Below are 14,419 nucleotides of genomic sequence, written 5' to 3'. Positions count from 1 at the left end.
ACTTCCCTCTAGCAACTGAAGATTCTGCAATCTCAAGAAAGAAAAGGCTCTCAGAATGCTTATTGGAGGTAAATTCTCCCAGCTCTTGTGCTTACAATCCTTTCAGTCATTTTTTTATTCCCTTTTTTGTCTCATAGTGACAAAAATACTACTTCATATCCTTAAGGCCTTATGTAGGCTTGCTACTTTATGCCAAAGAGAGTTCCTTGATTTATACTTCCTGAGGTGAGCTACTACCATTCAAATACTAAGGACTGTTGGCTGCCTCTCTAATAAAAGCAGTACCTTCTTATTTTAGAATTAGGATTCCTGTTTTGTTAACCTGTTACTTAGCTCTGCTAAAGGGCAGACCATCTGTCAACCATGCTCAAACTATGAACTGTATTGGCTTCATTTGATGATGCAAGTCAAGCACACAGGCATCAAACTTTCCTTCCTTCCCCAAATCCCATCTCCTGAGTGAGGAAACAAGTTTCCCACATGCATATGATGGCCAAGAAAACTTGACATGGAAACCTTACAAGACCAATCCATGATTTTTATATTTCACCTTCTAAACTCAAGAAATGAACCCAAAATATTAATCAAAGCCTCTCTCAGAACTGTTTTCTTATACAATAAGAGCCTATTAAAAAAATGAGTGCTTGAAAACCAACCACCAACTGCCTTTGTATTTCAAGCAAATGTAATAAAAGGTTCTGCCTCACTAGCCTACATTTGTGAACTCCTATTTTTTGAGGTATTTCAATTCCATATAAAGTACAAGGTGAGGGATGATTCCCAGTGTCATGGTCACTATGCACGCACACAACTCTGTCAGTCAATCTGGACTCATGCACGAACTTGCTGAGCATCATCTAAAGACATTTAGGTACAATCATGGCTTGACTGCTGCACATGAGGCTGTTTGACTTCATGTGCGTAAAGCCTGGAAACCACTACCTGAGAACTCTGGGACCAGACACAAGTGTTCTCCTGCTGAATCCAGCCCCTCGAGCAGCAGCTGGAAATCCCTGACTTGAATAAGGCTGTCCATTTCTACCAGAATGATTTCTCTCTATGCCTTTAAAATGTCTCCCAGTAAGAGTTCCCACATCTGTCCTTGCTACTGTTTAGCAAAGCTGAGCCTATTGAAGAAGGCACAAACAAACCAGCCCACAGCATTCTTACCAGTTACAGCTCCTCAGTATCCTATCAATATTGTTGGAACAAGAAAGCGTTCAGGCTGCTTTTATATAACAATCCCTCCTTTGCCTTGCATTTATACACATGGCAAAATAGGTCTCCATCCCCAGGTTTGAAGCTAGGTGCCACAACATTATAAACAACAATAATCAAGGACATCCCAGGGCCACCAAAAGCAGAGACACCAAACAACTGGCCCCAGCGCTCATCTCTCCCTGCAAGATGCCTCATTTCCAAGTCGCCTACCTTTGTGCCAGCTCAAGCAAGAGGCACCCTCTTCACACAGGTGGATTTGCAGCCCTCGGTATGCTTGAGCGACCCTTTGAGTGCTGCAGAGCCTTCGGCGGCTTGCAAAATCACAGGCGGGTGACGAGTGAATGCCACCCCAGAGCTGACACCTGTGTGGCAGAGGCTTGCAAAATGCCTGACACCTTGGGGGGCTGTGACTTGTTTTCCTTTCAACTCCTCAATCAGCCTGACAGGAGCTTGCTTTGTGTTCACGGTATTGGCAGTGCCAATAAATTCCCCTCACACTGGGAGATTTCAGGCTCTGTTCCCGCTTGCTCACGACTGCTGCCTTTGCACACCGGGGCAATTACTGGGGCTGCATGGGACATATTAAATTCCTCATCAAGAAGTGTGCAATAATATTGCTGCTGCAGTGTCTTCTGCATCTCCTCCATAAAAGAGGATGCTCTGGGGCCTTGAGTTCATTTCATACCTACCTTCTAATTAGTTCAGACATTTTCCAGGGGGGTTTCATGTTGTTATAGGACATCTTTCTAGCCAGTTCCTCTTAACTTCTGTTAGAGAAAGAGCAGCGCCAAGAAAAGTGTCAGAAATATGACAGTATTTGCAGTCCTCTCTTTACCAGTACCTCTCCCTGTCCTCCCAGTATTTCACTGGATAATAATGAGCCAGAGTATGAATTCACCTGAGTTAATGGTATTATACAGTAGACACACAACATGCTTTCAGCATACAAAGGAACCCATTTTATCATGTTGAGGTCAGCAAGACTTGAATTCAAGGATGTCAGGGAATGCAGTTTAAAGGGATTGATCCACTCTCTTCCAAGCAGGGAAGAGGAGGAAAGCTGCCTTTGCTAACTGAGTTGTCTGAAGCTTGTATTCACTCTTGCAGCTGGTCTAGGTTACCTCTACGTGGAGTCTCCATTGTGATTGTTTTGCATTGATATACCGGTCAACAGTGGCATGCTTCACACAGTGGCCACAGGCTATTTGTTTTAAACAGTAATAGCATGCTTCTTTTATATTTTCACTTCCCTAATTTCTTCTCTTTTCTTCCCTGAGAATAACCAGATTTAGCTGTCACTGCCTGTTCCTACCAGCAGCTCAGGTGCTCTCATCAGCTCTGCCTGCCTGCCCTGAAACCCACAGACTGCCACAGGCAGCCTCCAGCAGCCACCACGGACGGTGCTTTTCTCTACAGTCGATGCACACTGCCCCCAGGATTTGTTTTCTTCTAAATTCACTTCAGCAGAGAGAAATCTCTTTTGCTGTCATAATGAGACATGCTGGTGCATCAGCATTTCTGGGTTTAAAAAAGAATAATGAACAGTGACATTTAAAACACTGGTAGGAAAACCAAATACCAGCCTCATCATTTGCTTAACTGTTGTTTGCTTGATGGGATGGATCTATTGCTTTTCCTAAGAGAATAAAGAAGAAATGATCAAAAGAGACTTTCCTTCTTTTTTTATTCTTTTTGACCCTTCATTGAGCTTTTCCTCACATTCATTTCCTAATTCTCCTAATTTAAAGTCACTGTCTCACAGGATGATGGCTGCCTACCTATTCATAATAAATCTGACCTTCTAGAAATATAATAGACAGCGTGGGAGAAAAGATGCATTTCAGCCCAGGGTGAGGAGGCAGTTACGCACTCAAAAAAAAATAAATATAAAACGATAAAAAAAAACACTTATCTGTTATAACCAGCCTTAACTCCATGCAGATCTAAAGAACTGTGCCCTCCCTACAGGGGATGAAAATCAGTCCCAAACACATTCACATCAAGTCTCATCTTGTGAGACAATAACATGCAACAAACATTCAGAAAGGAGGCTGACAAAAATATCTAAGAGATGTAGGAGCAGTGAATGAATTGCTTCGTATTGGGTTTTGGAATCCTACAGCCTCGAATTGTTATGATAACCTCCCTCCATCCTTATTAAAAAACATCAGGCTTCCAGGACATGAGGTTTCCACATGCCACTCGAATCTTTGTAGAAAGAGCTACATGACTCCAAGTGTAATACATCATCTGCAGAGAGGTCGACATACATTCATTCATTCTTTCTCCCTTTCATCATGTGAAGACACAGGAAAGACAGGGGGCATCAATTCAAGCAATTCCAGGCTCATCAGGTTTGTGGGGATTTTTAATACTGTCTCTTCACCTTCCCCAAAAAGATTTGCTTTCCCCTCACCATCTGTGCAGTTCTGGCAGCAAGATTTCCTTAGCTCTTGCCGTGACAGCTATCCCCTCGCAGAGCATTAATTTTAGACTTGCACCAAGGGGAGGAGAGTTGGTGCTTCTCTCACTGCTCATTCGCTTGGTTCATGCAAATTCTGCTCCGAGTCAAATGCTCCCCCTGTTAAACATCAGCCGAGCACTCACTGTCAGAGCCTCTGTCTCAGAGCAGAGCATTTATTTTTAATTTGTGTAGATGTGATCAAACTAAGTCCTGAAATTACATGCCAGAATTCGCCTGCTTGCTTATTTTGCTGAGACATACCACTTTCAACCTTTCCCCCTGACTTTATTATTTAATATTCTATAAGATAAACTTTCTCTTGAGGAAGTAAACATCTCTTTGCTAATACAGACCCCCAAGAACCACCAGAGGCAGATGTGTTCTGGGAAAGCAAGGAGGGCTTTGTGGGTTCGCCTGGTTTAAACATTCGCCCCCATGATGTTTGCCCTCCTCCATCCCGGGAGCTCCCGGCCGGGATCCTGCAGCCGTGGGTGGACCTGCCCTGCAGCTCTGCGGTGCGTGGCTCTGGGCACGTAGTGCAAAGCTGGCACAGCCACCAGGAAGAGCAAGGGAGTTTTCTGAGTGCCACTGGTCTGATTTCAGGACATTTAAAGAAAGTTAAGCCCATAGGTATGCATGGTAACAGTCCCCAGTTAGTTGCTTTTCCACAGCAGCACCCATCTGCATGACGACATCTAAACGGTACAAATCTAATTTTGTTTGCTCCATACTTCCCAGTCATTTCACAGACTTAAAAAAATACTGTGGGGAAAAATATTTTCATTCTAAAGTGGATATATTTACAGACATTAAGGAAGCATGAAAAAGACACTGTAGGACTACTGAAGTCAGTAAGAGTTTCTGTTGACGTCAATGAGGTTTTGGATCAGATTCTAATTTATTGGCTAGATTATTTGTTGACAAGTCTTCATTCATCTTTAACAGGAACAGACCATGACACAAATAAGAATCAAGGCAGAGAAAATGTACTTGTACAAAAGCATTAGGCGAAGTGTTCAGACCAAATAAATCAGCAGGGTGAAATGTAACGCTTCTGTGGACAGAGACATATGGCTTTTCATACAGGACAGACCAAAGAAGGACCCAACATGGAAAGATGTGCTTTTAGCATTTCCTGTGACATCTACTGCACATACTGTTACAGCATGGGGTAAAAACCAAAAAGGAATAGAAGGTACAACAGCAGCAGCAGCTCGGCCATGGTTTCCACTGCAGTCAATGGTCTGACAGCACAACCTGGGTTCTGGGACTGCCAGCCTCGGGAAGCTCTGTGGTACATGCAGAGCCACCTGAAGCACGGCAATCAGCAGGGCAACCTCCAGCAAGGTGGTTTTCAGAGGCTAAAAGACAACTGTGTGCCCCTGTATAGAAGGTGACAGCAATCTTATTCTCTAGGAGCAATATTTTATTCCCGACTCAGCTGCCTGATTTTCAGTGGAATGACACCTCCAGTCACCTGGAGACACTCAGACACAAAGTGGTAAAGGACAGCAGAATCCGGCTTTCTGATAGCTCAGGAATAGTACACCATGTGACTTATCTTGGTGTAATTTATATAAGCGTGTGTAATAATACTGTTATAGCTCTATAAAGGTATGCAGGTACCCGTAAACGTAACGTGCTGAGATCTAAGGGGTGTAAATGGGAAACAGCTGCTTTGAAGTGAATGGAGTAACTCAAGTACTAGATCTCTATTTACTAACAACAAATAGGTCACATTTTAACAGTCAGAACTCTCTTTTCACTTTTATTATTAATATTTAGTTAAGGCAAGAGAACTCTGAGCCAAAAAGCATGTGTATAATAAATTACATACACCAAGCATTTTGATTATCTTTTCTATAATTTAATAGGTACCAACCTAATCTAAGAATAAGTCCCTTTTTCACAAAAACTATCCCCTCCATGCATTCAAGAAGTTCAGTTTTCTACTTGGAGCTGCAATTTGTTTCCCTTCCTTCTCATGGGACAGAAGAGGCAAGCTCAGTATTTGAATCTTTGCACATTCCTTCCTAGCTATGCAAGATCAGAAAACTTCTCTGAAAGTTAGGAAGAAAGGAGCAGGATGCATTGGTCAAACAGTCTCTCGCAACAAGTCTTGGTACTATTGGAATGGAATCCAGTCCAATCCAATCACCGCTGGAAATGCAATTTTACTGCTCACAGAACTACTACGAACTTTGGAAAGTAATGAGCCTAGCTTTGCTCAAGATCATTCTCACTAACTCCCTGGCATATGTCTTACACTTAAATAGTTTAAGTTTTAGCTCAGCTGTCTGCTGAGGACATTTAAAGAACAGCTAGAGTACACAGCAGACTTTCTTTTTTTAAATAATGACAGGCATTAGACAACTTTTATTTATTAAACCAGACATAATTCATGCCTTTCTTAGAAAAGAAAGAGACATATTTTGAAGTACACAATAAAATTAAAAGCAATTCCAAGCAGAAAATATGTATGACTTCTAAAACCAAAACCCAACAAACAAGCCACTCCTTCGGCTGCTAAAGCCCAGCATACAATTTAGTAGGTAGAGCTTCTCACCTGATAGCCAGACTCCCATTAGACTCTTCCCACTTGAAAATCAAGACCATGAATTGTATCAGAGTTCATCTTCTCCAGGGAATGTACACCAATAATGTACAAGGGTTACTGCCAATAAGTCTATGGATTTAGCCTTTATCCACACTGCTTCAAACTAACATGAGTGACTAAAGACAGATCAAATCCAAACTATTATACCATGTTATTTACAGAATTAGCTACTCTTCTCCCTGTAATAATCAACTGTGTTTCCAGTAGCTGCAAGTTCACATGGGCTGTTTCTCGTTTTGCAGTCAATTCTTGTCTTTATGGTATCAACAGAGGCTTCACACTCTGGCCTAGTTGAGCTGACTCTAAACACTGCTTGATGAAATCAAAGCATGTGGCTTGCAGGATATCAGTCATACCTTAGGTGATCTGTGGGAAGATAAAAATGACCCAGCCACATAGGCTTTGGTGTCAGCAGCTATGCAAATTCAAATCCACGCAGTTAGCACAGCTGAAGCCTTTCCACATCACAGCTGCGCACACCTGGGCAGCATCTCTTCCCAGGCTGGTTTTCAAGCACTCCCAAATGTTAGGCAGCAAACAGGACAGTGCTGGTAGTATTTGAATTGATTTGCCACAGCCACAACGTTGTACCCCCAGTTAGGTGAAAAGAAAGCTCTCCTCCAGTTATCTCCACCTTGACTGAGAAGGGGCAGAGCTGCTCTTACCCCGCTCACCTCATGCATGGCAATACTTTTCATACCGCCTCTTCAGTCACTGCTCACAACAAAACAAGATTTACCTGGAAGGGAAGAGCTCATCAGCTCTAATGCAGACATCTGAAAGGCAGCTGTCTCTGTAAGAGATACAAGTCAATTCCCATAGTGATTCATCTCAGCTTGAAATGAGGACTTGATTTCTTGCACACTCATTCCTCATCCCTCTAACCACTCAGATCAGGGTCTGCACAGAGCATGCAAAGGCTCCTGCCAGCTCTGTGCATTTGCAATCCCTCAGGTGGAAGTGAGAAAGGGCTGGTGCTTGCCCCAGTCCTACCCTGTATGGGTCAAGATGTGGCTGAGGTGCCTCAAGACCTAGGCTCTGCCTATACTGCCTCACACAGCAGCAGTTCCCAACACAGGGCAAATAAAGCATCTTATGGTGATGTCTTCATCTTGCCAGTTAGGTAAGGTGTAACGGTGTATCAGTATATAGAAAAATCTAACATTACGTTACCTTTGTGGTGATTCCCCAGAAAAATCACAAAGGGAGAGCACGGTTGATCTTTTTATTTTTTCCCCCCCCTAGGAATTTCTTTATCATGAATCAGGAGTAGTGTGAGCCAATCCAGTGGTGTTTCTTACAGTTAACAATTCAAAATATGTTCCAGCATGAACTCATCTCATTCAGTGTTAACTACAGCACACTTCATATTAGCTGGAATACAGGCAGCAATGACATCAGTTTTCCTTGCTGATCATTTTTCCCAACACAAGAGGACATTTGTCCGGACAGTATTTCAGTGCCACACTGGCAACACTAATATTCTATGCTTTATAGACAATATATATATATATAAAGAAAAGCTCAGTGTTCTTGGGTTGCTTTCTCCTTGTATAGCACTTGTGTGTGAGTCAGGCACACATGCTTTCTGTGGTCCAAGTAAGAGAAACCCTCATTAAGTTACACATGTAATGGGCTCACAAGGTACATGAGTAATAGACACGAAACCTGTTCAGATACGCTGGCACAATGAGTTTTTTTTCCTACAACAAGCATTGCCCCACCTCACAATGATTTATTCAAAATACCCTTTAATTCAGAGGTAAGAATCGCAAGTGCAAGGAAAACTGAAAAGCCTAAAATCCCACTGGTGCTAATAAAGCCAAAGCACAAGGAAGCAAATCCCTCACTACCTATATGGCCAGCCATTACGGAGCTAAAAATGTTGAAGAAACACAGGCTCGACCCAAACGCTATACGTTCCTGTTGACGAGCACACAACATAGCAGCATTTCCCCAGCAGATTCACAAGAAAATGAAGCCAAAACGCAGTACCGCAGTTTGGCCCGCAGATTCCTACTTTGTGATTCACCAGGACGAAGGAGGTGATCCACAGAAATGGCTCCGGTCATATCACTGAATTTCATGGCTCTGACAGCCAGTGTGGGTGATTGCCATGCATAACACTGGAATTCCTTTCTGACCTGCCTGAATCAGCACCATTCCTCTCCATCACAAAGCTTGGACACAAATCCTGTTAGCCTGCAGGCTGTACTCACTTTCTCTCTGTTACCTCAATATTCAGAGACAAAACCAGGAGTGCCCACTTCATCAGGACAGAAATTGTGTTGCTGTTTTGCTGCAGATCAGCCATAGCAGTATCGCAACCAAGGCAAGTGCAGCTGTGTTACAAGACAGAGTCCTTCCCTAAAGGCATACAAGGAGCACTCCCAGATGGAGACCACAGAGCAGCAAGATCCTGGGAAAAGCTTTACATATTAGCAAGCTCTGCTGATCTGAAGGTCCTCCAGTGCCTCCAGCTTTGGTTCGTTTATCCTCAACTCTCCTTTCCCACTCCTGTTTTTTTTTTTGTTTTGTTTTTGTTTTTGTTTTTCTCCTCAGTAAATGGTTTTAATACCAACTACCACATTCAGCAGGGTACTTATGCTACCACCTAACTCAGCATGAAGAAGACACCAGTGTAAATGGTCCAAGCTTGCTCAACTTCACAGCTAAATGTGGATGGCACACCAGCAGATCCTCACTTCATGTATCATTTCATGCTCAGGTCTCTACACAGAGCTCCCCATGCTACGAAAGACAGAGCAGGAGTCCAGCCTTTGACTCACGCCTCTCATGGATGAAAGCATAAGGTGGGAGGGAGAACCTGTTGTGCGATGTGTTCAAGTTTCTCTTTGTGAAAAGTATGATATTATTGCTCAAAAAGCACAATGCAGAGTAACACGGGACACTGAAAGCAAGGTTCTCTCATCAGGCAATCTCAAACCAGTAGAAGAGCCAGGGTTCAATTTCATTAACGCCAGTTACCAGCAAAACGTGGCAGGAAAAGCCTGAATTAGCAAGTAATGAGGGCAGCAGATTTGGATGCTTTATATTCCTAAACAGTTTCCAACGAAGACAATAGCACGGATAAGCATATGTAGGCAGATCAAAACCAGATTTGGATTCTTTATATTTCTAAGCAGTGTTCGAACATAAAGATGATAGCACAGATAATTGCACGTAGGCAGAGCAACAGGGAGCTTCATTTTCTTCCAAGAGTAACTCCAAGCCCTGCACAAGGAAAAGTGATATTTTATGTTTGGGCTACACGTTTTAATGCATGGGTACTGAACCACAAAATGACCCGATTTAATGGGGAATTAAATCAATACAAGCTTTTGCATTTAAACTTAAGTTTACTATTACCTGCTGATTCATTATTTACTCAGACAGTGCAAGCTGCAGTAGCAACCCTTCAAAACCAAGGCATTTAGTTTTAAGAGGCTGAAAGGCAATGAAAGAAATAAACAGAGTCTCTTTCCAGATGGAATTAAATGCTTGACTCCTTGCTCCATCATATAAAGTGGACTCTGCTAAAAGAAGGAATGAAGAACAATTACCCTACTAATGTTGGCAATAGGACTTTAGCACTTTAAAAACCAGTTTTTCAGGTGCTTACTCCAAGCTCCACGGTCTGATTTTGCCTTTTGGAATCATTGATCTTCCCAAATAAAAAATAATACATAAAATAAATAAAAAACAAGCTGCTAAGCTCTCTATGTTGAGTTTAACATCCCACGCAATTTTGCACAGCATATGTGTTTTATGGGTTTTGTAAATTCTGAGCTAAACAGTTACTATATTGTGAACTTTTCTCAAATAGCATATGGGTCAGACCCTTACTTCTCAAAATGAACATGAAGATTTCCAAAGGAAGCAAGGCCTCGACGTGCACAACTCATTTAGGAGACTCACAGCAGTCCCCACTGTCGATGCAGATCTATGTGCTCCACAATGCCTAAGTGCACTGTCTTCTGTTTTTGAAAGACAACTTGCATGTCGTCTGTCTGCCGAGCACACCACACTGCAGGCACTCTGTACACACCCAACTGACACCTTCCAAACATTATTAATACGACCCAACTATCCTTCACAGCTACAACACAGTTTGCCTAGGCAATCGTTCTTCTTGCTTGAAAGAGTAAGAGTTGAGAGTTACAAACCATCCTTTCTACTTGAAAATCTCTGTCTACAGGAGCTGAATGGCTTCTCAAATGTGAAACAAAACTCATTTAGGAAATGGGCAGATTTCCAGAGGAACTGTCAGAAGGTGACAAGAACGTGTGACACAGACAGAAGTGCAATCATTGCACTGCAGAGAGGAAAACTCTCCGAATCCCACCAAGCAGCTACTATATTCATCAGATCTTACCAGTCAACTGTAAAACAGACTGTTACCAATTTAATTGCAAACCTCGTTGCTAATAGCACCATTTTCAGCTGAAAATTATTTTGCAATTATTTTATCACCAGAAAGCATTGCATGCAAGCCCCCCTCATTTTGCTAATGAGAAGGCACTGAGTCACTCCGTGTATGACAACGCCAGAATTTGTTTCTTTTGTAAATGAGACGATTTTTACCTCCCAGGTGATTCGTCTTTCCAAACAAAGAATCTGACACACATTCAGTTGCAGGGGGGTTATATATATTACTATTAATATTATGAAAATAACTGTGCATCAGAGCCTGATAAGTTTAGCTGAAAATAGTCAATAAATTATTTAGTTCGTAAAATGTCATTATGTGTGGGGTTTACTTAATTGAATAGAATAATTTATGGTAAAACCTAGAAAAAAGATCAATGCAGATGGCTTGTGAGAATGATTGAGTTTCAGTGAAGGCAATTTGATTTTTATCCCTCATTATAATAATGTTAAAGGGAAAGCATCAACTTTGGTAAAAATCAATATTTGATGAGTGCCTAGGCCATGAATTTTAACTAGAGGTAGAACTGAGGTAGGAATAGATGTAAATAATTAATAACTTCCATACCCTGAACAAATAACTGTTTTGTTTTGGAACAAATGCCTATTATCCAGAGATCCTTCTGTTCTCATAAAAGATAATTTAGTAATGAGTGTTTGGTTCTTAAAATTCTTTTTTTTTTTTAAATTGACTGGCATGAGCCTTGAAAGACTCTTGTAATATATTTAATAAAAGGTTTTTACAGGCAACAGAAGGCTAAAAAATATAAACATCTTAATTTTCTTAGTGAAGCAACATTTTTCATTTTCCTGTTTCTCTGTACACTAGAAGAATATTGCCATTTTTTTCCTTCAAGATGGAAGGAAATGGATATGATGACTATGATGGGTAGAGACGGATCGAACAAAAAAGATACACATTTCATGAGAAAAATTGTAAATTAAATTTGTACACAATCTTGTACACGGACCTGCAGCTAGCTGAGCTGTGCTACAAAAGCAACCTCCAAAGTCTCTTTCTGAAGAGCAATCTTACTGTGAAACACTAGCCATGAAAAGTTACCTATTTGTGGTTTTAAAAGAAAGCATTATCGAGTTCATGTTGGTGCTGTGTATAGCCTTATTTTTGCTGTGTAAAATATTTGCCCCCCCTCAAACAGAAACAAACAAACAAAAATCTCAGACTTTTCTAATAAACACCTTTTGTCACTGGAGTATCGAACGATCCCCCCGTCCTCAGTGCACTGGGAAAATTCCTCTTCCACTTTTTTTTTTCCTCTCCTTCACAGACACACAGGTGCAGGGCAGAAACTGAACACCCAGATTGTGCCTGAAGTAGTCAGAGCCACCCAAGTGGTACCACAAGCAACATCCATCTCTACACTTGTGAAACAAAGAAGAAAAACCGTGACACAAACCAACAGCTAATGGAAAGAAGACTTCTAGGAAGGAAGCACGAGGTTCAAGCAGAGCTGAATTTCCACTCTGGTTGGTTTCCTGAGTTATGCAGAGGTTCCTTTTTTCCTCCCTCCCTTTTTTTTAAGACTACAGTAAGAAAACACTGCTTGACAGATCCCTACATACATGCACGTGTAATTTCACGGGTCACGCACCACTAACATTCATTAGAGCAACTACACCTACCATTGGATCCAGGGCTAAACACTGTCACCAAGAAAACTGCCTTCCTTCAATAGCTTTCCGGGAAAGTAACAGTTTGCTTGACCTAAGGATTCAACAGGTCACTGAATTTTTCCATTAAACCTTTGGTTTGGGCTGAAAACAGACTGCAGATTACAAATTGTCCTGTTAGCATCAATTTGTGCAACAGATTACAGAATGTAAAGACACTGAGGGCCAATAAAGGATGGAAAGTCTGTACTCTAGGAACAAGGTCGGGAAGCACACTGCTGCCTTCAGTCCAGACTTTACGAAGGGCGCTGCTCTGTGATGTACTTTGAGGATGTTTACAGTCAACTTGTTAAAGTTTCCCCTTATCACAGAGAAACATCCCATATGTGGGCTTGAAAGGAAACGTTCCGCACAGCAGGGATTATAGGTTAGAATAATAAAGCAACTTCCTGCAAGGCTTGTGAATCTTCTGTTCCACCACCCTGAGCCTTATGGTTATCATTTACTTTTAACGCTTACTTTTAACATGCAATCCCTTTTAACATTCATTTCTCAGCTCAAACTTCCTTTCCATTTGTAGCAAGATGCAATATGGGATTAAAGCAGGTACCACAACATTTAGAAGCATAAATCAATTAAGCACAGGTCTTGCTATGCAGGTGATATGACACAGACAAAACCTCTGTTAAATCCTATACTAAGCCTTTAACTAATTCTTTGTTTATTCCCAGCATCCTCCTGGTTGTGAGTACTGTCTCTCCATTTAAAGCAGCTTTTTCTTGTGCTGAATCGTCTCCTACACAGTAAGCAGAGCTCTGTGGGCCACTGGTTGAGGAAAGGTGCAAACTCCGGGCAATTCAATTCTATCAGCCAGAGCATGCACTCATTTACATGAGATTACACTCCAAGGCACTCCATGGAAATCAATTCACACCTCTGTTACTCACCATAGAGTTGCATCAAGAAGTGACAAGATTAAAATGATGGCAAAACGGAAGCTAAAATTCATCCCTGACTTTATACTTCCATTGATTCAGGCCTGGTCCAAAGCCATGTTCCCTAGAACCTTGTCCATTTATTTTCAGTGGCACTGAATTGAATAGGAAAGGTTTGGAAAGGATACACTACAGATACAGTCAATCTTGAGCCAGATTTATCTCAGGAATTCAGTTATTGTAAATCAGCTTGGACACCATTGAGTTTCTTACCTACAGCTGGTAACTCCATCTAAACAACACAGAGTAATCCTGAGTATGTGAAGGGAAAGGTTATATTTTGGAACTAAGAACGTCCTTGTATTTATGCTTATTTTGGAAAGTGCAAAGAAAGCTCAGCAAGCTCAGGAGTTCCTGTGCCTCCCCTCATCTACTGCCATGCCCCCAGGCGCATCCTTTGCAGCGCCCTGCCGACCTGTCATGCTGGAGCTTTTCTTCCACAGCTCCGAGTCCGTGGGGAAGCATGAATACAGATGTGCCTCAACTCACACGGGCACTACCACTTTGTTTTCTTGCCAACAATATTCAGGAAATCAGTTGCAGAGAACGATCTTCAGAAACCTAGCTGGGAAGTTTCCTCACTCCTCCATGAATTTACACCCTAACTCTTTTGTCCTTAAAGACAGTAACACCAACAGTTACCCCATGGAAACACAGCAAAAAATAAGTCTTTCATGACAGGTTTTCCTCCTCATCCAAACTTTTGCAGACTTTCAGTGGCAAAATGGCAGTAAGAAGCCCTGCACCAGAGGCATCCCATAGCAGCAGAACATTGACCCCACAGTCATGTAACGCTTAACCTCTGCATGGCACAAGTGGAAAGAAGGGTACCCTGTGTTCAGAGCATGTAATTCAGTCTTCACTTTGTCCCAGAAATAGTCAGGCTGCCTGAAATAGTCGGTGGTGTGTGCAGCTGTGAGCAAAAGGATAAACAAGCCCACACATCTCTGTGCTTTCACATCAAGACTTGAGATAACTTTCTTGGAGTTTAATCATGAAGCGCTACAGCACTTCTAAAATTTAGTTATAGGCTCTAAAACAACCACCTAAAGGAAACTGAGC

General features: G+C 41.9%; 1 protein-coding gene across 12 annotated transcripts in view; it reads right to left on the bottom strand.

Moving 5' to 3' along the window:
* LOC310900140 (uncharacterized protein) overlaps nucleotides 1-14,419 on the bottom strand; it is a 222,706-nt gene that overhangs the window by 122,428 nt on the left and 85,859 nt on the right. The window contains exon 4 of one of the 12 annotated variants that reach the window (XR_014584848.1): nucleotides 6,003-7,095. The exons of the other annotated variants lie outside the window; for them this stretch is intronic. The gene's annotated coding sequence lies outside the window, so the exon portion shown is untranslated. Of the gene's footprint in view, nucleotides 1-6,002; nucleotides 7,096-14,419 lie in introns of those variants that run through there. 12 annotated transcript variants of the gene reach the window in all.

This window comes from Anser anser (assembly GCF_964211835.1).
Source record: "Anser anser genome assembly, chromosome: 5".
Lineage (NCBI taxonomy): Eukaryota > Metazoa > Chordata > Aves > Anseriformes > Anatidae > Anser > Anser anser.
Note: the sequence above shows the minus strand (reverse complement) of the source record. Positions and strands in the feature narration are given on the sequence as shown.